Raw genomic sequence first — 22,810 nt, 5'->3', positions numbered from 1 at the left:
AGGCTTTGGAGATGAGCCATTTACAGGTTGCCGGTGTCCATTAGAGACACACATAAGCCAGGGATGAATTTCCTGTTCCCCATTCAATTGTCCAAGTTACACTTCAATTGAATTATGGAGGAACTCTGCTTCACATAGATGGGGAGCCTATTCCAGAGATGGAGTGGTCTCTGGGATACATACCTGTCTCTCCAGCATGCCATATTTATATCACAGGCAAGGTGTAAGTCTTTAGAATGGGTAATTCTGGTGCTGTTTGTTTTGTGGATATTCAGGACGTTCATCTGAGTGGGATCTAACAATGCCTTGTATGCCAGGCATAGATCTCCCCTCAACAGCCTGTAGGAGACAGAATACAAGGATAGGGCCTTGAGGTGGTCTGCACACAACGTTTTCCTTTTGCCCTGTATTCTTTTAGTGAGGAACCTCTGTGGACATTCCAGTTGTTGGATATGCCTGGTTAGGTATATACCAAAGGGAGCATTGTACTCAACGATAGGTCTGGTGAATGCCGAATACAGTGAAACAGTGACTTCCTTGGACCTAAATGCTGTACCTTTGGTTATAAGTTGTGCAGCATAGAATGATTTCCTCACTACTGTAGACACATGTTGGTCAAAGGCTAGGTAAATGTCTATGTATATCCCTAAGTCCCTGTCTACTGGGTCAGCTATATGGGTCATGTTGTCAATATGATTGTTAGCAGGGCTGGATGACTTCCTGAAGGATATTATCCATTTCTTGGCATTTAGTTTTAGTCCCTGGCTCTGACACCAATTGTTTGTCTGTGTCAGCCATTCCTGGAGAACATTTGTTTTGGTGTGGTATTCAGTGATGACTCCTAATTTGCAATCATCTGCAAATTTAGTCAGTCAGAGTCCATTGACATTGGTCTTGACTTCAGAGAAGTAAATGCCAAAAAGGAGCAGTCCAAGGACCGACCCCTGAGGGACTCTACTTGTGACTGGCCTCTTTGTAGAGGTAGACTCACCAGTTCTAACTTCCTGGGTCCTGTCTGTGAGCCAGTTGGTTATCCACTCGGTGACACACAGATTTGTACCTACCTCTTGAGTTTGTCAACAATGCCTGAGTGTCAAATGACTTGGCCAGGTCAAGGTAGGCAGTATAAACTATTTTGCCCTCATCCATTGCTTTGGTGACCTTCTTAAAGCAGTTTAACAGGTTGAGTAGGCATAACCTGCCCTTGATGAAAACAAACCGGGTTGGGTCCAGTGTTTGGCATTTTACTATATCATTAATGATATTGTTGAAATGCTACAAATATTGCAAAGTATGCAAAAACCTGGCACAGTACAACTCAGAGACAGCAACCACCAAGCACCATTCTGTGTAGTGCAGGCTAAATGTATGACAGAACCCTACACTATCTAGTACAGAGTTGCTTCTGTTTGACTGCAGACTGTGCGGTAGGTAGTTCACTCAGTTTTGCAATGTGTAACTGAGTCATTCAGGAAAACTATGGTTTGTGCAGTTAATCTCCATACAGCTGAGACAGTGTAACTGTGTTAAGCAATGTAACTGCTGTGTATGCATGTATAACTCCCACAGGTCATGTAGCAGAGCACTGCAGACAGGGCTGGAGTGACTAACATTTTTAGTGCCCTCCCATGTGATATAACTATGCATGATGTCATATGCAGTGTAGCTAAGCTCACTCATAGAGAACAATGACTGACACAGCTAGGTTGGGCAGCTCTCTGTGTACTCTAATGTATTTCAGTCCATGGCTGGCTCCTACTTAGTTGGATTATTCATGTACTTTCTTTCCACATAAGCCCCATCACTGGCACAGCAGCCCTCAGGGATACCTCATTTGTGCATTCCTGGTAAGTGCCAAACAATGGACTACTGCCCACCGAGAAGCCTGAATATTGTTAATCCAAGCTTGCATTTTCTATTTTTTATGTAAATGTCCAGTTGAATTTTGAGTTAATTTGAACTACAAATTTTATATACTTACTTCCAAAGTCTTAAGAAGAGTGGACTTCAGAGGCAGATCATGGTCAAATAGGATCTTATGGGCCAGCCCCCCCCCCCCCACCAAGCCATTCTAGCATCCTATTACTTAGCTGTCTCTCTTCAAATGCCATAAATACTATTCAAACGTGTAAGTGTGCATGTAGTCTCTACAGAAGTAACTATTATCTGAATAATTCCACATTAAAGAGAACTATTACTGATGCAGAGGTCGCTGCTGACAAACAGCTTTGCATTTCAGTGCATCCACAAATGAAGTGCCTGCTTCCATTGAACACTAAGTCGACTATGTTACATTAAAAAATTGGTGTGTTGCTGATATTGCTATAACGCCTCCTGAACTAGATCAGCTATGCTATCGGGAATAGCTGACAACAACAAGTTCATTGTTACTAGGCCATTGAGGAAACTAGCCCTAATTCCCAGCTGCTGCTAAGCACTGTCTGGGTAAGTGGCTTGCTCAAAGTCATGCAGTAGGTGAATGAAGATGCAAAGATTCAAAACCTACACCCTTGGCAAAGGAAAGAGCTCATTAACAATTTGGAGCTTTAGTCCTCTGTACTAACCGCCAGAGCAACAGTGCTTAACTAAATGCTGAAATCCTTTACAGCCCAGTCTTACAGCAACAACTGTATCACAGTAATATGCAACAATGACTACATAACGGATGCTGAGGATAATAAATTTCTGATCGTCAATTCAATATCAGTACTGTTAGTCACTGTTGCCTTTATATTTTTATTGCCAGAATATTTTTTTCATCCAGCACCTGGTATTAGTTGATATTGTTGCAAACACTAGGTTAGAATATATGCCTTTAGCCTGATCCCAGGAGAACACTGAAATTTATCAGTGTTCATTCACAGACGTGAGCAGTTACTCTTTGCAGTCCAAAGTAAAGACACCTTTTTAACTTATTCATTTATTTCCTAGCATTTGTTTACCAGGATAGTCTGAAATGGTGCAAGACCCCTTTTCACATCCTGAGGAAAGCCTCCACACAAAATGCATAAATAATTTTAATCCAGTTTACTATGCAATCGAGTAAAGACCGGGTACTTAGTAATTCTATGACTTTCTCTTTCTTTTTACAATTTGTTTTGACTTTCACCCTCATTGAATAAGCTAAATAAATATTTAATCAAATGGAATTTCATTGACATTTCCACTGAACATAGAAGACAACAAGCATGCATATACAAATGAAATGCCATCACAAGAAGGCAGAGCAAAAATGTCCTGATTTCTCCAGGTGACTTAGGCCAACCTGGTATTAAAAATAATATCTCTAACATTTACTTTTAACACAGCTTTGATTCATAATCTTATTTTGGGACAACAGTGTGCACGTTTCTATTGTATCTTTTCAAAGTGCTTTGAAAAATACACACTAAACCATGCTACTCAACAAAAAGTAGTATTTTTTTTTGCATCTCTCTTGCTTTATTAAGGGTTAAAAATTTGCACATTAATTTCTTTGGTTTCTTCAAGATTCGGGTAGTAACCCCACAGGAAATACTAGCGCAAACAAAAAGGGTATGGTTCTGGACCCATATATGAAACAATGTATTTATTAAGTTACATATAGAGGGTTATACAACAGACCGTGGCTAACAAGGGATAATTACGTGTTATTAATTTCATCATCTGATCTTACTGAAGTTGGTGCGCCTTGTTTGCTGTGGCATACACTGGATTCGGGCCTGCTGGATCTAGCTTTGTTTGTGTAACTTGAGCACTAATCCAGGCATTCTCTAAAGTATTCAATTGTATTTATTACTGCTTGATAGTAACTTGATTAAAGTGTAGCTATCATTCTAAGTCTTTTGGATTAAGCACTTGGGCTTCAGACCAGTTGTTTTACATTAGGAAGGTTTGTGGCATGCACTGTGGTGGCAGGACAGGTAGCTTTCATCCTTCTAAGTTGGGAACTGCTGATTGAGAGCCCAGTGTCTGTTATTCTTAAAGTGTATTAGTTCTGGTTTAGGCACTAGGGCTTCAGGCCAGTTATTTTACATTAAGAAGGTTCGTGGTCTGCACTCTTGTGGGAGGTGGCTGGACTCTGCCCTTCTGAGCTGGGAATTTCTGGTTAAAGGTTTATAGTGCCTGAATATTTGAACTGTATCTTACTGAAATTGGTACACCTTGTTTGCTGTAGCATAGACTAGATCCAGGCCTGATAAATCTAGCTTTGTTTATATGCTTGTTGTTTGTTTGCTTGTTATTTCCCTGGAACGCTAATTCCACCTAATACGCGGCTTCTCAGCGCTTCTGTGGATCACTAGTGATATCTGCATTGCTTACTGTACTTATTTCCTTGTTTCACTTTAAAGAAAGTTACTGTTTGTCGTTTTTGCATTTAAGTTACCTGTAACACATTGCACTTAAGTTACCTGGCACTTGCGCGCTAAAGCAATTATATAAGTCAGCACTAAAAATTAAAAGCACTACATCCTCACTCCCCACTGGCCCTTGTTTCAATTATTAAGGAATTCCCAATATTATTCTAGCATGTCCAAAGGTCAGTTGTCAATCTCCTCTCCGGTCCAGCTGGTGAATCTGGGAATCTTGAGGCAATGTTACAACTGCCTCATGTACACAGACAACCATCTCCTCCTCCCAACAAATTCCAACACATGTGAGAGATGCAACCATTTAGCCAAACTGGAGGCTAAGCTCTCTCAACTCAGTACTGGCATAACCAGTCAGGAGGAGAAGGAAACCACACTCACTACAATTCCAGTCTCACATAGACCTACCACGACAGCAAACCAAACACATAATCACACAAAAACATACTCGGAGGCTCTAAATAAAGATCTGCCTAAGCAGCAGAGACCTCCAAAGCAGACACCCAAGCAACCGCTACCCCAAAACAAAACACGTGCAACACATATCTCACAAAGCCAGTGTGCCGAACAGTCACAGCCCTTAAGACTAAACAACACACCTGATACACTTGTAATAGGTGACTCTATCGTCAGGCACACTGACGTCCTGCTCACCAGGCTGAACAAGGAGAGTGTCACGGGTTTGCAGCCTGTTGGGCGCTAGGATCCGCCATATAACACAAGCACTCAGGTCACTCCAGGGCAAGTACAAATATGACTCAGTCATTGTCCATGCTGGTGTGAATGACCTGAGACGTACCTCCCTGGACTACATGAAAAGAGACATAAAGGAGCTCTCTGAGCATGTAGCCCAGGCCGGTATGACCCTGACCTTGAGTGGCATCTTACCCTCACCAAGAATGATGCCACAATATGAAGACAAGATGATCAATTTCAACAATTGGCTTAAGTACTGGTGTCATTCAAAGGGGATCCAATGCCTGTCAGCTTGGGATGATATGCTCAACAAGCCATGATGCTTCGCTAGGGACGGCTTGCACCTGTCACCCCTGGGCTTTCAGATATTGGCAAAGGCTCTTGCTACCCCCATAGTGCCTTTTTTAGGCAAGGCTCAAAAGACAAACCCACCTCCATAGGTATCACAAAGGATAAGAAACTAATAGTAATGCTACTCAACGCCAGAAGTCTAAACCTCAAGATGCACGCACTCGAAACTCTCCTAAGCATGGAGAATATCGATATCTGTGCAGTAACAGAAACCTGGTTCAGGGCTCTCGAGAGCACCCCAGCACTACCAGGTTATACCTCATACCATGCTTTTTGGCCCCAAAACTTGGACCGAACCACAAAAGGAGGGGGAGTATCGATATTCATCAAAGATACCCACACCTCCAGGTTGGTGGCAAAGCACGAAGCATCAGAGACTATCCATGTGCAACTAACAGTGGGTAAAACTGCCTTCCAGTTTATAGCCTGCTACAGACCACCCTCCCAAACCCAGGAACCCCACTCGGCCTTTCTGAGAACACTGGAAAATATGAAGGTCTCTCCAAACACCATTATATTGGGCGACTTCAACTACCCAAACATAGACTGGGAGCATTACTGTAGCTCCAACACCCTAGCCCAAAGGTTCGTAGAATTTATAAACTCAAATGCTATGGAACAACTTGTTACCACTCCCACAAGAGGGGAAAACATACTGGACCTGATCATCACCAACATGGGGACTCTATGCTCCAGACCAGAAGTGTATCCCTCACTGGTAAGATCAGACCATAAACTAATCTCACTGGATATTCACATCCCGACCCCACCCCCTGCCCAGAAAACCACAGTAAAAAACTTCTCTAAAGCAAATTTCACACTCCTCAAAACCGAGGTGGAATCCTTCAAAGCCCCAGGGCCTGTGGAAAATACGGCCCAGACCGAAGAATCCTTTATAAACGCATTCTATGAACACCTTCAGGAATGCATGGATCATGCGATCCCAAATAAAACCAAGACCCAATCCTCCAAAGGCAGACGTCCTGTCTGGTGGACCCCAGCCATAAACAAACTATACAATAGAAGGAGGAAGCTACTAAATGATAAAGCAAAATCCCAAAAAGGGAAGGCATCACAGACCAGTATTAGCAAAAAACTACGGGCACCCATAAAATTGTCTAAGGCCAGCTTCGAGAGAAAAATTGCACAGGACACTAAGGATAATCACAAGGCTTTCTTTAGTTATGTTAGGAACCTGGGTGGTAATTCCCAGATATTCTCAGAATTCGTCCAAAATGACAAAAAATACACTGAACCCGCAGACATTGCCAACATCCTAGCTGACAGGTTCAGCCCAAACTCCCCCCCCCCCCACCACCACCAAAAGGGCAAATATCTATCCCAGCAGAGTGCTGCACCCCTGACATCTCAGATGCTCAGGTAAGAGCCGCCCTCTCCAAAGCAAAAAACACAGCATCAATGGGACCAGACAGTGTCCCGGGCTGCGTCCTACATGAACTCCAAGAAGAGCTAAACCCAAACATAAAACTACTGTTCAGTCTCAGCCTTACTACAGGATATGTGCCCAAAGAGTGGCGTACAGCAACAGTGGTCCCTCTCCATAAAGGTGGTGCCTCAACGGATCCTGGAAACTATCGCCCCATAAGCCTGACTAGCTTGGTCTGCAAAGCTATGGAAAGGATCATCATGGACCTCATAAATAAAGATATTGGGGACCTACAGACACTGGATCCTACCCAGTTCGGCTTTGTTAAGGGCAGATCCTGCCTCTTAAACCTGGTTGATTTCTTTGAAACAGTCACCAAGGCCATTGACGAGGGAAGGTGGTCCACACAGCCTACCTGGACCTCGCAAAAGCCTTCGATACAATACCCCACTCAGGCATTATAGATAAGCTCACCAGCTTAAATATAAACCCCTATGTCACTAGATGGATTGCAAACTGGCTCAAGGACAGAACCCACATGGTTAGAATTGCTGGAGCCATGTCAGACTCCAAACCAGTTACAAGTGGTGTCCCACAAGGCTCAGTCCTGGGACCTCTCTTGTTCGGTATATATTTCTCGGAGGTACAGGCCAACAAGGAAGGACTGTGGCTGACCAAGTTCGCAGATGACTGCAAACTGGGCACCATAATCGACTCTCCAGCCGACACAAGCATCCTCCAAAAGGGCCTCATAGAAACAGACAACTGGTGCCAGAGCCATGGCCTCAAGCTAAATGCCAAAAAGTGTATAGCCATCCCCTTTGGCAAAAACAAAGTGCCCACAAATTACCACATAGGTGGTAATCCATTAAGTACAGAAGAATTAATTAGGGACCTGGGGACCCATGTTGATAGCAATCTCTCATTTGACAACCACGTGGCCAAAGTGGTTAGAAAAACATTTTATATAGCCCACCTAATCATAAAGGGATTCACATCTAGATCAGGGGAGGTCATCGTGCCTCTTTACTCATCCCTCATCAGGCCCATAATTGAGTACAATGCCCCTTTTGGGATGTACCTTACCAGACACCTGCAGCAACTGGAAAGACCCCAAAAGTACCTCACCAAGAGGATCAAAGGGCTCAAACAGATGCCATATGCTGCCCAGTTAAAGAAACTCCAGCTTTACTCAGTGGCATACCGCCTGTTCAGAGGCGATCTGTGCCTGACGTATAAAGCCATGTCCAACCCGGAATTAATGGACATGCTGCACCTCATAAAATCCAAATCCCATCAAGCTACGCGCTCGAGAGACTTGAACCTCAGCACTGAAATAAATAGGACATGCTGGAGGGACAGATTCATAACCCAGAGGCTCCCTTCACTCTGGAATAAAATCCCAGTCCAGGTTAGGCAGAGTCCCTCATTGACTCTCTTCAAGAGGAATCTTGATGAGTGGATGGGAGATCGTAGGTTTACCCCGGGTATCACTTCTGTGTCACTGTTAGACAGAGGCACAATATACTAACCTCGAAAAAGGGCATAGCAAAATAAATTTAAAATGGGTGGCGAAAGCCAAACACATTCTGGCTAGGCTTATAAATGCCCTAGGGCAGATAGCCTAGTATGAACCTATGAACCTATGATGTGTCATTGATTTTTTATTATGAAGATACACCTAGTACTTTAGAAATTATAGTCACTCTGTCTTAATGCAAGGAAAAAACTGGTATACTTTCATTAGACAAAATTTCTTATTATACCAGACACCATTACACCGAACTGTACAATGCTGAAAACCTTGGAACACATTCTGTTCAGAGAGGAAAGCTCCCCTGCACCCTCCACACACCCCTGCTAATTATATATACCGACTCCAGGATCACACTACAGTGAGGAAAAGGGAAAACACCAGTCCCTGCTGCTCAGTAAATCTCACTGGCATGTTGATTTTCAGCCTTTTGTGAATGGTGTAATGCTGTTTGGTGTTCCATATCATATACATATACATATACACACGTGCTTATATATCTATATGGTTGTAGTTGACAAGAGTGAATATTCACATGAGCAAATGCTTTTTTACTAATGTAAAAAAAAGCAAACACTCATGTGAGCAAATGTTCTGTTAAATGGAACCGTGACAGCAGCCTTTTGCATTCAATCATTGCAGAGGGTTAAGGGGCCTTACCCCACCGTACAATCTTGGAATCAGTATATATAATTAGAAGTTTTCATTTTTTGGATGTTCGATCATTTTACAGTTCAGTGTAAAATGATCGCTTTAGTTGAGTTCGCTCTTATTAGCTTTCTCAGTTTGCTGATGCACTTTTATATATACATATCTTTATATACATACATACATACATATATATATATATATATATATATATATATATATATATATGTGTGTGTGTGTGTGTGTGTATTCATATATGGGTATAGAGCAGTTCAGTTAATCGAATGTTCTTATGTCGACATAAGAGATTGAAAACACCTTTGATCTCAGACTGCCAGCCTTACTTTGTAGGAGGTTGCAGTACAACTAGGACAGAAAATTGTCCCTTTCCTGGCTGTTGTGTGATCTTGAATGGGGTATATATAAGTAGCAGTGGGTGTGAGAGGTTCAGGGGTCTTGCCTCCCTGCAAAAAAGTAAAGAAAGTTTTTTTTTCCTTGAAGTTATAGGTGTATCAGATCTACATGGAAGCATCAATATGCACTATATCAAGATTCAGTGTCGGGCCATAAAAACATTAATAGTATCCCAACCCCTCCCCCAGGCTTAACACCAGTACAAACCAGCATTTTGATTACCCTTTTTTCACTAATTAAACTATATATTGCATCCAATTGGATAGACAGATCATCAGTTTCATGGGGGGGGGGGGGTTCAAACAAGTGGCAATCAAGCACTTTACAGCTCATAAACTTGTGGTGTCTAACCGTAAAACTCAGTGTCATTTCATTGAATATTGGGAATCACTATTTAATTATATTTTACCTTAAATACCCAACCTCCAATATTTTAAACAACTGTGTGTCAAATATCCTCTAGCCTCCCTATCCTATAGTTAATTCTTAAATGACTAATTATTTGAAAGTATGATAATGATTCTCTGTGGAGATTCACTGACCCCTTTTCACTCTTACCTTTGATTCTCCCTCATCTTATTTGCTTAATCTCACAGATAATTACTTCTTTACTAGCTTTTTATGCTCATTTAGATGAATGACACTTTTGTAAATATATGTAACATGTTTTTTTCATGGTTATTTTGGTATTAACTACTTTAACAATTTTTTGCTACAGTTGATCTTCATTGAAAAATGTGCTTTATTGTATAACATGAATAAAAAGTATGGAAAAAATAGTATCGCAACCAATTAAACTCAGTGACTTAGCAAAACCTTATCACAAACAGTCTTTTTGCAGGGAGAAGCTATCTGCAACCACAACTCACCAAGAAATTTAAATATACTAACTCAAAGATTACACAGCTGTAGGGAAAAAGACAAAATCTCTTTACACACTACATCTGGAGCTTAATAAAACACTATCCATGCTATTCCTTTGCAATTTAAGTGATTGGTATGCAGCTATCTGTTGCCACTCATTTACATAATAAGGGAGCAACAGTATGCACACATCAGTTTATAGTGTGTGTGTGCGTGTGTGTGCGTGTGAGTGTGTGTGTGCGTGTGAGTGAGTGTGTGTGCGTGTGTGTGTGTGTGTGTGTGTGTGTGTGTGTGTGTGTGTGTGTGTGTGTGTGTGGTTAATTTCAGTGCTCCCCTGAGGTCAGGCTAAGGGCATACACTGTAACCTAGTGTTTGCAACAATATTATATATAAAGTAAGAACTGGATTTTATTGCTGTGTATTAAACCATGGCTGATGTCACCAGAAAAAAACAGCATAGTGGTCTTGGTAAAGTAAAACAAGTGTTTCAAGTGCTAACTATAGTACTGACAAGCTGTAAGGTATGTCACTTGTTTTCAGATTTATTCCACCATACAATCTGTTCTTTAGGTAAATCTCTAAGTTCATTACCCTGACTTTCAGTGACACTCACACACACCTTTCCTGGTTGCTCCTTCTCAGACTGCTGATCTAGCCTTTCTTTTAATATGTACAAGTTCCCAGCTGGAGTCTCCCACTAACTCACTCGGGTTTTTCCCTAGTAACATCCTGCAGTTGCTATAGCATTGTGTTGTATACCAATCAGGTGTGACAGCCTTATTCAACATAGGATCATAGGATCTTAGGAAGTCACTAGGCTAATGGCCCAGGCCCTTACAAGCCTAGCCAAGTTCCACCCTTAGTTCCATGATCAGTACCTATTGCCCCTGTCTAAGAGGGACACAAATAGAACCCCCGGGATGAATTTATAGTTACCCATCTAATCATCCAGATTGCATTTAAAGAGGGCCAATGAGGTGCTCTGTTTGACATGAAGTGGGCATCTGTTCCAAAGGTGTGGTAACCTCTGGGAGCCAAATCTGTCCCTCCAGCATGTTCTATTAATGTCACATACCAGGTTAAGTTCTTTAGAGCGAGTAATCCGTATACCACTTGACTTTCTGATATGAAGCATTCCAATAAAGCAGGGTCAGAGATTGCCTTGTACGCAAGGCAGAGATCACCCCGAGTAGTCTGAATGAAACAGAATAAAGTGACAGTGAATTCAGACAATCCACATAGAACAGATACTGAAGGCCTTGAATTTTCCTTGTGAGGAACCCTTGTGTTCTCTCCAGTTGCTGCAGGTGCTTGGAAAGATACATGCCAAAAGGGGCATCGTACTCAATCTTTGGCCTGATGAGTGACAGTACAGGGAGGTTATAACTTATTTTTTTCTGGAGGCAATGCCCTTACTTATGAGATGAGCAATATAGAATGCCCTTCTTACCACTGTGGAGACATGGTGATGAAAGGTAAGGTTGCTGTTCACCTGTGTGCTCAGGTCTGTCACCACTGAGTGCATACTTAGGGTGTTGCTATTGATGTGGTAGTTAGCAGGGACATTACCGAAGGGAATGATAATACATTTTTTTGCATTGAGTTTCAGGCCATGACTTTGGCACCAATCATTTGGATGTTGACATCATTTGGAGATTCTATGACCGCTCCCAGTTTGCAGTCATCAACAAACTTTGTCAGCACAGACTATTAGTTTTTGCTTGTACTTCAGAGAAATAGTTTCCAAACAGTAGTGATCCCAGGACTGATCACTAAGGACCACCACTGGTTACGGGTCTGCTATTGGAGGTGGATTCCCCTATTTTGACTATATGGGTTCTATCAGTGAGCCATTTACTGACCCATCTAATGATCTAAAGCATGATACCTAGCTGTGTGAGTTTGTCAATGATGCCTGAGTGGGGGATAGTGTCAAAAGCCTTGGCTAAGTCTAGGTAAGCTGTATGCACACATTTCCCCACATCCAGGGCCTTGATACCAGCTTTAACAGGCATGATCTCCCTTTGACAAATCCAAATTGAGTAGTGTCAAGTGTTTGGAGATTGCCTAAATCTTTGTTGATAAGGTCCATGATGATTCTCTCCATTGCCTTGCAGATAAGGCTTCTCAGGCTACTAGGTCTATAGTTCCTGGGCTCAGTGGAAGCACCACCTTTGTGCAAGAGAATAACAATGGCTGTGGTTTAAGTGTGTTAGATTGGTTGTGGTTGAGTCATGGATTTAGCTGTATCTATTGCAGCTATTATCTGCAACAATAGCTCCATAATAGTCATTCTGGGAATCTCTTGCTACTCCCGACCCCCTGGACTTCTTCATAGGAAAGAAAGGATGGAAAGATAAATCCTTGCAGCAAGAAACTTCAGCAACCACTGCACCACCATTGCCCCCCCCCTCACCACCACATTAGTAATGGGCACTGACCCTTGCCACTAGTGATGATATTCATTTGACAATTTGCTGGACTAAATAAAAGAGTTTCCTGAAAAACATTATCACATGATGGTCAAAAGAGAGGAAGTTATCAACCGAAGTACCCAGGTCTCTGACTACATTTCTGTTCTGTAGTGGTGTTTTGTCCATTTAGTATGATGAGGGGAAGGGCTGTCTACCAAAACTAATGATACAACATCTTTAATTTTAGTACACCAAGAACTTCTGGAAGAACAACAGCTCCCAGTTTGCAGTTGTCTGGAAGCATTGTTTTCCAGGGGTATTGGCTCTCTGCTTGGAGATCTGAGAAGTAAATACCAAAAAGAAGTCCCAGCACTGTGCCCTTTGAGAAACCACTAGATGAGCACCTGCATATCACACTGTTTGGTTTCTGTCTTTCAGCCAGTTTGCTATCCATCTTATGACACGGATTGATTTTTAAAGTATTTAGCTTTTGTATGATGCCAGCTTTGGGAATGGTGTCAAATGCCTTAGAAAGGTCATGATACACTGCATTGTCACCATCTATAGTCTGCTTCACTGCAGTAGTTTGGTGCCTTAGTCTGTGATGGGATTTCAGAAGTAGCAGTATTGTGAAGTCTGCTCCACAATGTCTGCTTCAGTACTTTTTATTACAACTTATTTTATTTTATTTTTATTTTACATTTGTTAACCGGGGGTGTCTGAGCCGAAAAGGCCCTTTTTCAGCAGAGGCCCAGGGAGAAAAGCTCCACAAAGAAAAATTACAGACACATTTAGTTATTTAGACATAATCAGTATACACACAAATTACAAGAGACATGTTTTTACAGTGGCATGCGGCACAAACAGTTACAGTGGAGAGAACAATCAAAAAAGATATTAATTTTAAAAATAAAGGTAAGTAATAGATTTGTGGTGTACAGCTGAACTTTGGAATGTAGGTAGAATACATACATAGTACACAGGTACAGTACATACATTGTAGATTAGCCAGTGTTTGTGAGTAAGATTGAAAAACTATTATAAATTGCTCTAGATTTAGTATGCATATGTTATCCGCTTTCACTAGCCTGGGGAGCAATCATGGCACTGCCAACTTTGCTTGAGATGTTGCCTGATGAGGTCTTTAAAGGAGGCTTTGGATGATGTGTTTTGAATGCTAGTAGGGACAGAGTTCCATTTTCTAGCCACCGAACTACTATATAGTGCATCTCCAAAGCTATTGTAGCTGTTGGTGACTTCTAGTAGTAGTTTGCTTGATGATCTAAGAGGCCTTTTGGCTGAGTGATGTTGTACTAGGTTTTTGAGACCAGGACACTTATTGGGGAGGTAATAGATAGAATGACAGAGGCAGAGCTGATTGTAGGTTAGGAGGTTGGGCAGTTCAAGCCAGTGGAGCTGTCTCAAAGCAGTACAGTGATGAGTTCTATATGAGCAATTTGCAGCAAAGCGGGCAATTCTGTTATAGCAAGCTTCCATTTTGCTTAGTTCAGTTTTGTTGAGATTAGTCAGAATGGGAGATGCATAGAGTAGGGTGGATAGAAGTTGGGAGCGAGCAATGGCTGATCTTGTGTTGTTGGTAAGAAATGGTTTGATACGGTAGAGTGACCCCAGTTTGGCATGTACTTTTTAATAGTTAAGTTCAGATGACTATCAAATTTTAGGTGGGAGTCTATGGTTATTCCCAATAGCTTAGCCTGTGCCACTGGAGCAATTGGAGTAGCATTTGTGGAGTAGATAGTGAATTGACTGTTAGTGTTTTTGTTAGAACTGGTTATAATCATAAGCTGAGTTTTCTTTGTATTGAGGATAAGTTGGGCTTTGGTAAGGTAGTTTTCAACGTCAGAGAATGCTAGTTGAGTTGTTTGCAGGAGGGTGGGAATGTTTTGTGCAGCACAGATTAAGGTAGTGTCATCTGCATACTGAATTATAGATGCATGGTGTGTGGAGGTGTGGAGGTCATTTGTGAAGACTGTGAATAGTAGTGGTCCTAAGATAGAACCCTGTGGGACTCCTATAGTTATGGGCAGCTGAGGAGAGAGAGAATTTTCCCATTTCACAGCTTGGTACCTGTCAGTTAAGTAGCTTTGGAACCAGGTAAGAGTGGAATTAGATAGATGATATTGGTTTAGTTTGTTTAGCAGGATTTGGTGTGAGACTGTGTCAAATGCTTTGGACATATCCAAAAAGAGTTGACACTTGCAGGCCTTCATTTTTGAGACGGTTTACTGTGTCTGTGAAGCAGAGGAGAGCTGTAGTGGTACTATGGGCAGGTCTGAAACCATGCTGAGTAGGTGACAGGATGTTGCAGTCTAGGAGATAGTTTAGCATCTGGGTATGGATGCATTTTTCTAGGATTTTGGCCAGGGGAGAGTAAAGCAATGGGTCTGTAGTTATTAAGTTCAGTGGAGGTCCCGCCTTTATGTATGGGTGTAACATAGGATATTTTCCAGAGTTTGGGCACATAGTTTTCAACAATTGATCTGTTTATGAGAGTGGAGACTGGGATAGCAATAGCATCTGCTGTGAGTTTCAAGAAATAGCTGGGGAGTAGGTTGGCTGCTGTTGATGAGGTTTTTAGTTTGGAGAGCATGCTTTTGATTGAAGTGGTGGAAACTGTTTTGAGGGTAAAGCTTGTATTAGTGTTATTTGTGTTGGGGGATAGTGAGGAAGGAACTGTCCTGTGATACTAAGGATAGAATTGAGTTCACAAAGTGGGAGTTGAATTGTGTTTCAATGGGAACTTTAGTGTCAGGAGTGGTTGGTTTGGGGGTAGCCTTTTGGGTGGATTTTAGTAGCTGGTTTACATTTTGCCAAAATTTTTATGGTTGTGTTGGTATTTAGTTTGTAATGTTGTGTAGTAGGATTTTTTGTCCAGCCTAATGCATTTTTTTGCACGGTTGTGCAGTTCTTGGTACTTAGTTAGGCTTTGTGTTTCTTTGTTTTTTTGATAGTAACGCCAGGCAGTGTCTCTGGACTTGAGGATTTGTTTGGTTTCTTTACTGAGCCAGGGGTTTGTAGAGGTTCTAACCTTGATTTTGCGCAATGGAGCGACAGTGTCTAGGTGTTGTAGAAATGTTTTGTTAAAATATGCTACAGCCTGGTCAAGTGGGAGGGTTTTTAGGGGGGGGTCCAGTCACAGTTACACAGTAAAGTGTTGAGGACCTCAGGAGAGAATTTTTGTGTTTCTAGTGGATATATAGTTAGTGGTTTTGCATATGCTTGTTCTACTATGTATAAAGTATATTATGTTGTGGTCACTTAAGGTGTCTGGGAGACTGCCTGTGTGAGGGTACAATGTGGGGTTGCTAGTTAGGACCCAGTCAAGGATGGATTCCCTTTTAGATTTTTTATCACACCTAGTTGGAATTTGGACTAGCTGCTGGTAGCCATGGAGATTTATTACTTGGTGGTTCTGATATACAGGTGAACCAATCTAGGTTAAAGTCCCCCAGAATAAGGGTCTCTTGTGAGTATGTAGAAGAACACCAAGATAAGAAGTCTTCAAGGCTAGCAGGTGTATTACCAGGTGGAATATAGATCACAATTGTGGTGATGACCTTTTTAGGGTGAAGTTGAAGTTGTGAGATAAGTATGTCCCAATTATTGGGGGAGGGGTAGGAGTTTGGTAATTGACGGACAGTTAAGTTGGACTTGTAGAGTAAGGCAGTTCCACCCCCTTTACGAAGTGGTCTGTCTTGTCTAATGATATTGTAGCCGGTAGGGAGAACTTCTGAGTTAGCTATGTTTTTATTTAGCCAGGTTTCTGTTAAAGCAACTATGTCTGGGGAGTAGTGTGCTATTGTGGCCTGGAGTTCAGGTATTTTATCTTTGATACTTCTAATATTAATATTTAGCATTAAAAGATGGTTGGTTTTGCTGCTGTTGTTGATTTGCCCAGGGATGAAGAAAGTGGGGGTGTTATGTTCTGACATTTGTGTTTGAGCAGTTTGTGTTGGACAGAATGGATTTGGGCCTGGGTTGGGGTGGATATCCCCACTTATGGTGAGCCTGGAGTTAAAATGGTTATACAGATGTTGGAGTTTGGTGAGGAGTGTGAGAAAGTATTGTGTTTTTTTGGAGTAGGAATGAGAGCATATGTGTTTAGTTCTGAATTGGTCCATTATGTAGTTCTTGAATAAGTGTGGGCAGATATTATTATAATGTGTGGTGTCTGTGTATGAGAGTGCATAATGCATTGCAGCTTCATTCACAGTTGTGGCAGGACTGCAATCTACTGCCAGATTCGAGCTTCATTTAATCATTTATTATGGCATTACCTGCAATTTTCTGAATAGTCTGGCACCTTAGTCTGTGGTGAGATTAAAGTAGTGGTAATATTGTGACTTCTGCTCCAGAATTAGTGTTTGAGCATTTATATAGCTGTATATACCTGCTTAAAGTTACATTCCAGTGTCTTTCTGTTTACCTTGCTGTTGACTTTTTTCCTCTGTTCTTTGAGTCTATGCCAGCTCCCACTAAGACATTAAGCTAAACGTTTCTGAAAATTCTAACCATAGGACTTGATCTCCAGTTTGAAAAATTTCCCAACCCTCCTACCCTTCTCTTTTGATTTTAAAAGGCTGTGTCTCTGTCTTCTGCCCCTTGCTGTAATCTGACTTCCAAAGTCCCCCCTCATCCATTGGTATTGTCTGTTGTGTAACCTATTTAAGTACTTTCCCACCCATTGTTTTCCAAATAAATATAACACTATATGCCCACACAGCAAACTAGTATTTCACTTGAGTAAACCTCTCTTATTACAAATTGTCTCCTGCTCATTTTCCCAGAGCTCCCATCTGCTTGGTGCCCTCTCCAAACTCTGAGGTGGTCCTGAGTCAATCTTGCTTCATCCTTGGCAAATAAGAGAGTTATTTTATTGTTTAAAAATTCAGTTAACTGTTTTGAATGCTACTGCTTTATTTTTGCATTATTTTGTTATTTTATTTCTTTTTTGCCTTTAAATCACTCTAAAGGTCCCTAATACTTGAAATTGCCTCGTCAGGGTAGTTTGTTTGAGTTGTTTTGTTGTAGCCTTACTCTCTCAAGCAATCTTTCTTGGTGTTATAACATCAAGAGGTTAGCAGTTCCCTGTACTGACACAAATGCCCAGAAACACCATTTTATCTATAAGACTACCCTTTGAACTGAAACCTGTAAGTTAGTGTGACTAAAACAAAGCCATTGCACTGAGATAAGCTTAGAGCAGCTAGTTTTTACATTAACTAGCACTACTATCAAGTCATAGCACAATCTAACCTAGTCTATTGCCAAACTCTAGAGGCCACCCAAGGTGAACTCTGTATAACTCAGTCCACAACCTACAGTATCCCACCTGAATACAGGTCCTGATAAGATGAATATACAATTTATCTCTAGCTATCTTGTAGCAATTGTCTCATGTTTACAGACAACCATTTAATCTTTAAAGAAACAAACACAATATGTGAGAGATGCACATATGTAATTTCACTGGAGGCAAAAATCTTGCATACAAACAAGGTAATCAAGAACACACACATTACATCTATCACACATAGTGTCCACCACACACATAAACTGACTTATGCTGAGGCACTAAAAAGCACTCACGCAAACACAGGAAGTACATGCAGACTCCACACAGAGGGCACCCCAGCCAAGAATCGAAGCAGAGAACCTCTTGCTGTGAGGCGACAATGCAAGCGACTACACCATTGAGCCATCCAAGCACCACTGCATCATCCAAACTAAAGTGAGAAACAGACAAAGAAAGAATTCCAAAACTCGCTATCACACTTTTAAAGATCTGTTACAAGGGACTTTGGACCCTCTACCCCCCCCCCCACAATTTTGGGGTCTGTACTTCCAAACCATGCTACTTATCTACATTACAAGATTGCTGTACCATAAGTAGAGTACTTCCAATATAATGCATTCCCAGATCTAGTATATGTTCCCCATGTTCACACTTCCCACTGGTGTGACAATCACAGTTATGGTCTTTGGACTTTCATTGGGAATCCTTTCAACACAGCCCTTTAAAGCATGAAGCATAGTTTAAAGACAATCTTTTGATAAGAGATGTGCTTGAACAATATCACCTGCAGCACAGGAGTCTGTAAAGTGAAAGACAGGCAGGTAGCCTATTCTACAGTTATAACACATTATCAGCATGCATATTGGGTCACTTCTTATTTTTATTTATTTATTTAAAGTACAGTGTTATCACAGATAAAAATACAGCAATGACAGTCTGCAATTAAAACTGAATCTAGAATCATTAACCCATGCAGTAAAGGTTTAAAGCATACAATTTAGAAGCAAACTGAACTTGATGAAACATTAAAAACTCTACAATATTTTGTAAAAATCATTGCTAGGCTCAATAAACACTCTCCTGAAAAGATGGAACCTAAGGGACCTCCTAAAGGAGGACTGCATTTCAAGAGCCCAGAATCAGTGATTGCAGGTGGTTCTAAAGGCTGAGATAATTAAAAAAAATAAACTCCAGCTTTTGGAACAGCTAGAAGTCATGCAAAGGATGACCTGAGTTGTCTCAGAGGAGTATATCTCCTCAATAACTCATTCATGTAAGTATGACCCCATTCATTTTGAACAAAGAAGACATGGGCAAGGATCTTAACTACACAACAACAACAATCAACAGCCAGCACAGATTCCACTGTGTGGATGTGAAATGACACATAAGAGACATACGTGTCAACACAACAGCAAGGCCATGGAATTCTGCACCTCTTGCAGACAGGCTAAGTCAGTGTCACTGCCTGAAAACCTCAGGTAAGTAGCATTACAGTAATCAATGTGGGACAATACCAGATAATTTAATACTAACAATGAGTCAAAAGCTTGTAAACAGTACTTTAAATGAACAAGATGTGTTGATGATAACTGTCAACTGGTCCTGCTGTCAACACGTCACCAAGAACAACATGAATGCGATTCCCTCCATATGTAAATTGATGGTAGCATGCACTAGCCATTACGTCAGTCATAGTTGGACTGAGTTATAGAAAATTAATTTCACTGTAAGACTGATACAAAAATGCCTCTCTCTCCTTTCAGAAACTTCTCTTACAAGCAACATATACACTAGGAATAACAGTGGAGCCAGGATCCAAGCCATGGCATACACCACAATCCAGTGGATAGAAACCCAAATAGCTGGATCTGGACATGACATGCTAAATGCAATCTTAAAAATGTGACATAAACTTGTCCTGGACTATAATAGATAAGCCACAGTGCCACCCCAGATCATCAAAATCACATAATCTACAGTGTCAAAATCCAACAATAGATCAAGAGGACTATGACCGAACACTTCTTATAACTCATCACCAGCAGGAGGCCATTGACCACTTGAGTGAGTGCAATCTCTGTATTGTGCCTAAATCGAAATGCAGAGGGATGTGGATATAACCAGTCATGTGATACATGATAGGAATACAACTGCATGTAGATGACTTTTCAAAAATCTTTCCAATAAAATGAAGGTTAAAAACAATTATCCAAAAATTCACAACCAAATATAGTTTCTTGGGACTTGAGTTACCACAGCATTCATTAGTGAGGATAGAAACCTCACAGTTCTCAATGAAGGCATAACAATGCAAATAATAATTGGTCCAGTCAAAACAAGACAATGTACAATTACTCCCATAGGTTGAGGCTCCAGTGCAGAGCTGATCAGATGCATAGACAAAATAGTGTCCATGAGCTTGTCATAACTGACATAATCAAACTCCACTTAGAAACCATCCTTGATAACTGGCCATGTGATAAGGGTACTACAAGGGAAAAGAGGGCTTAATCATGTCAGTCTTGCCTGCATGAAATCATTCTGTTTTCTCAGAATCACCAGGTAAATAAAAATCTTCTGGGTCAGCAGAAACACTGGGCAGCACAGGCAGTCAAACATCTAAAGAGAGCAGTGGGCCACTTTAGTGTAGCAGAGATCTGTGAGGAGAAAAAAATTGTTGATTTTTGGGAGATAACCACCTGCTATGAAGTATACTGCTTATCTAGAACCAACTTGTCCTTGGGAACGTGCTTCTTGCCTGTGAATTGACTGCATGGTCAAGCCACAGCTTACATTGAATTAGTGGTCTAGTGTGTACATTTACTGAGCTGAACTGCTGCAAAGCACTCATAATAACACAATTATATACCACAACATGATGATGTCAATCATCCTCTCAAACCCATCAATTATATGGCCACACTTCAAACAGCAAGTATCTGAATCAACTACCTTCAGATTTCCACATTTAACCAATTCACTAGGAGGAGATTGAAGAAGGAAAACTCGAAGTCTGAAATGAAACAGGTAGTGGTCAGACAAAGGGATGAGTTCCACCATCAAATCCCTGGTCTCTAGATCTGTCTGAAAATGTTTAGGAAAAAAGCTGATGATACTTTAGTGTATGTCTAGACAGAGTTGGACTGGTCCTGGATATGCCTGGCTCCTTGAGTTGAGGGATAAATCCCTGACTAAACACGGATAACCCTGAGTTTAAATGGCTACTGAGATGATAAAGGAGCTGGGTGGGGTAGATGAACAGTTGCTCATGCTGGGAGGGAGAGAAGTAGTTCCAGTCAACTCATCACCAACATGCAAGTGAAGGTTTGCAGGGACTGCAACGAGACATAGATGTGGACTTGGCTTTGTCAAGCCAGTGAAAGTAATCTTCATTAGCATGTGGGTGGCAGCATGGACATATATTGGGAGTGCATTCTAGGCCATCAGTATGGGAGGTGTCCATTGCAGCCACCAGTAGCAGGGGTCAGAACCTATCAGAAAGACCCTCATTAACTGCATCAGTAAATTCAGAAGAGCACACCAATCACCTCTATTCCTGTCTGAATGTCAGCACACTCAAGTTGGTTCTCACCTGTGTCCTGGGATTCTACAATGACAGAGGAGTGAGAAGGCTCAAGAATGAAGGGAGGCAGAGAAAGTTGGCAGGCATGGAAGAAAAAGCACAAAGAAAGATTGGTGCTGGAATCAAATAACATTTCTCCATTTTAGATGACACTCGTAATTCCAAAGTAGAATTCTACCTTTTGTATTGTGCTTAAAAAGCTTGGCCTAGGTTGGGTTCAGGCAGAAATGCAAAGTACCTGCTTATGGTCAAAGTGCGAGAGGGCTGTCTAAAGATGAGAAGGAAAGTAACTGAGAGATGGCTTCTTCAACTTTTCTAAGGGATAGATTTGATAGGTTCACTTTATGGTATGCCAAAATGCCAGTATTTCTTGTTCAGGAAAGCATATAGATCAAATGGGGGTATTTGAAAACCAAGCACTCCAAACACAACCAGGGCCAGCTTACCCTAAAGCTTTCTTTTTCATTCTTTTTATTAGCAGGTATTACCCAGTTTTAGCTAATAAATTTACAACTAAAGCCATTTGTTACTGTTAATGTAATGACGAAGGCATCCTATTCCAGAGAACCAAATTTAACCTAGAAGTAGGGGAAATATTTTTCTAAAAAGTAGCTCCTGCACCTGTAACTCACTGCCACCTGATAATAAAGCCATCCGTAGCTCCTGTCTCATTAGAAATCAGCTTGGTACAGAATCTAACAGAAGCTTAAAAATATAACCTTCTGTCGAGATAATAACCAATAGAGCTCTATATTTTCTACGTCTATGTCAATAGAATGATGTATTTTGTATATTGCTAATCTGAATACATTACTGACATCTGTACTAAAATAGCTGCATATGCCAGCTTTCCTACCCAGTTAACAAACAAATTCAAATAAGTAAACGAGGAGACGAAACAACTATCTCTAAGTTTTGGATATCTAGCACAGTAGGAGGGAAGTGAGAGTAGTAGCTGGTGAAATACACAACACTAAGTTTGTTACATCAGATCCAAAACCTGATTTAATCTCTAAACACAATAACTGAGCAGTGCAGTTGACTTAATGGCCTCAATCCTGATTGCAACATGTACCAACCCCCCCCCCCAAAAAAAAAGATGGGTGCCTAGTTTAAAACAAACCTTTTTCTTCCTCAAAACTTTTATGGAAATAAATCATTTTTTCATTAAGAAATGTTCCTAACATGATGACAAACAGACTGAAAAAATATAGGGCCATCTACATATAGGACCAGCAGGGAACTAGGCA

The 22,810-nt window shown here is 41.1% G+C and overlaps 1 protein-coding gene across 1 annotated transcript in view; it reads left to right on the top strand.

The window, feature by feature from the left end:
- ACSL6 (acyl-CoA synthetase long chain family member 6) overlaps positions 1 to 22,810 on the top strand; it is a 1,926,773-nt gene that overhangs the window by 146,126 nt on the left and 1,757,837 nt on the right. The gene's annotated exons all lie outside the window — the stretch shown is intronic.

Source organism: Protopterus annectens, chromosome 4.part0, assembly GCF_019279795.1.
Source record: "Protopterus annectens isolate FY-2018-M chromosome 4.part0, PAN1.0, whole genome shotgun sequence".
Taxonomy (NCBI): Eukaryota; Metazoa; Chordata; order Ceratodontiformes; family Protopteridae; genus Protopterus; species Protopterus annectens.
This window is presented reverse-complemented; position numbering and strand designations above follow the sequence as displayed.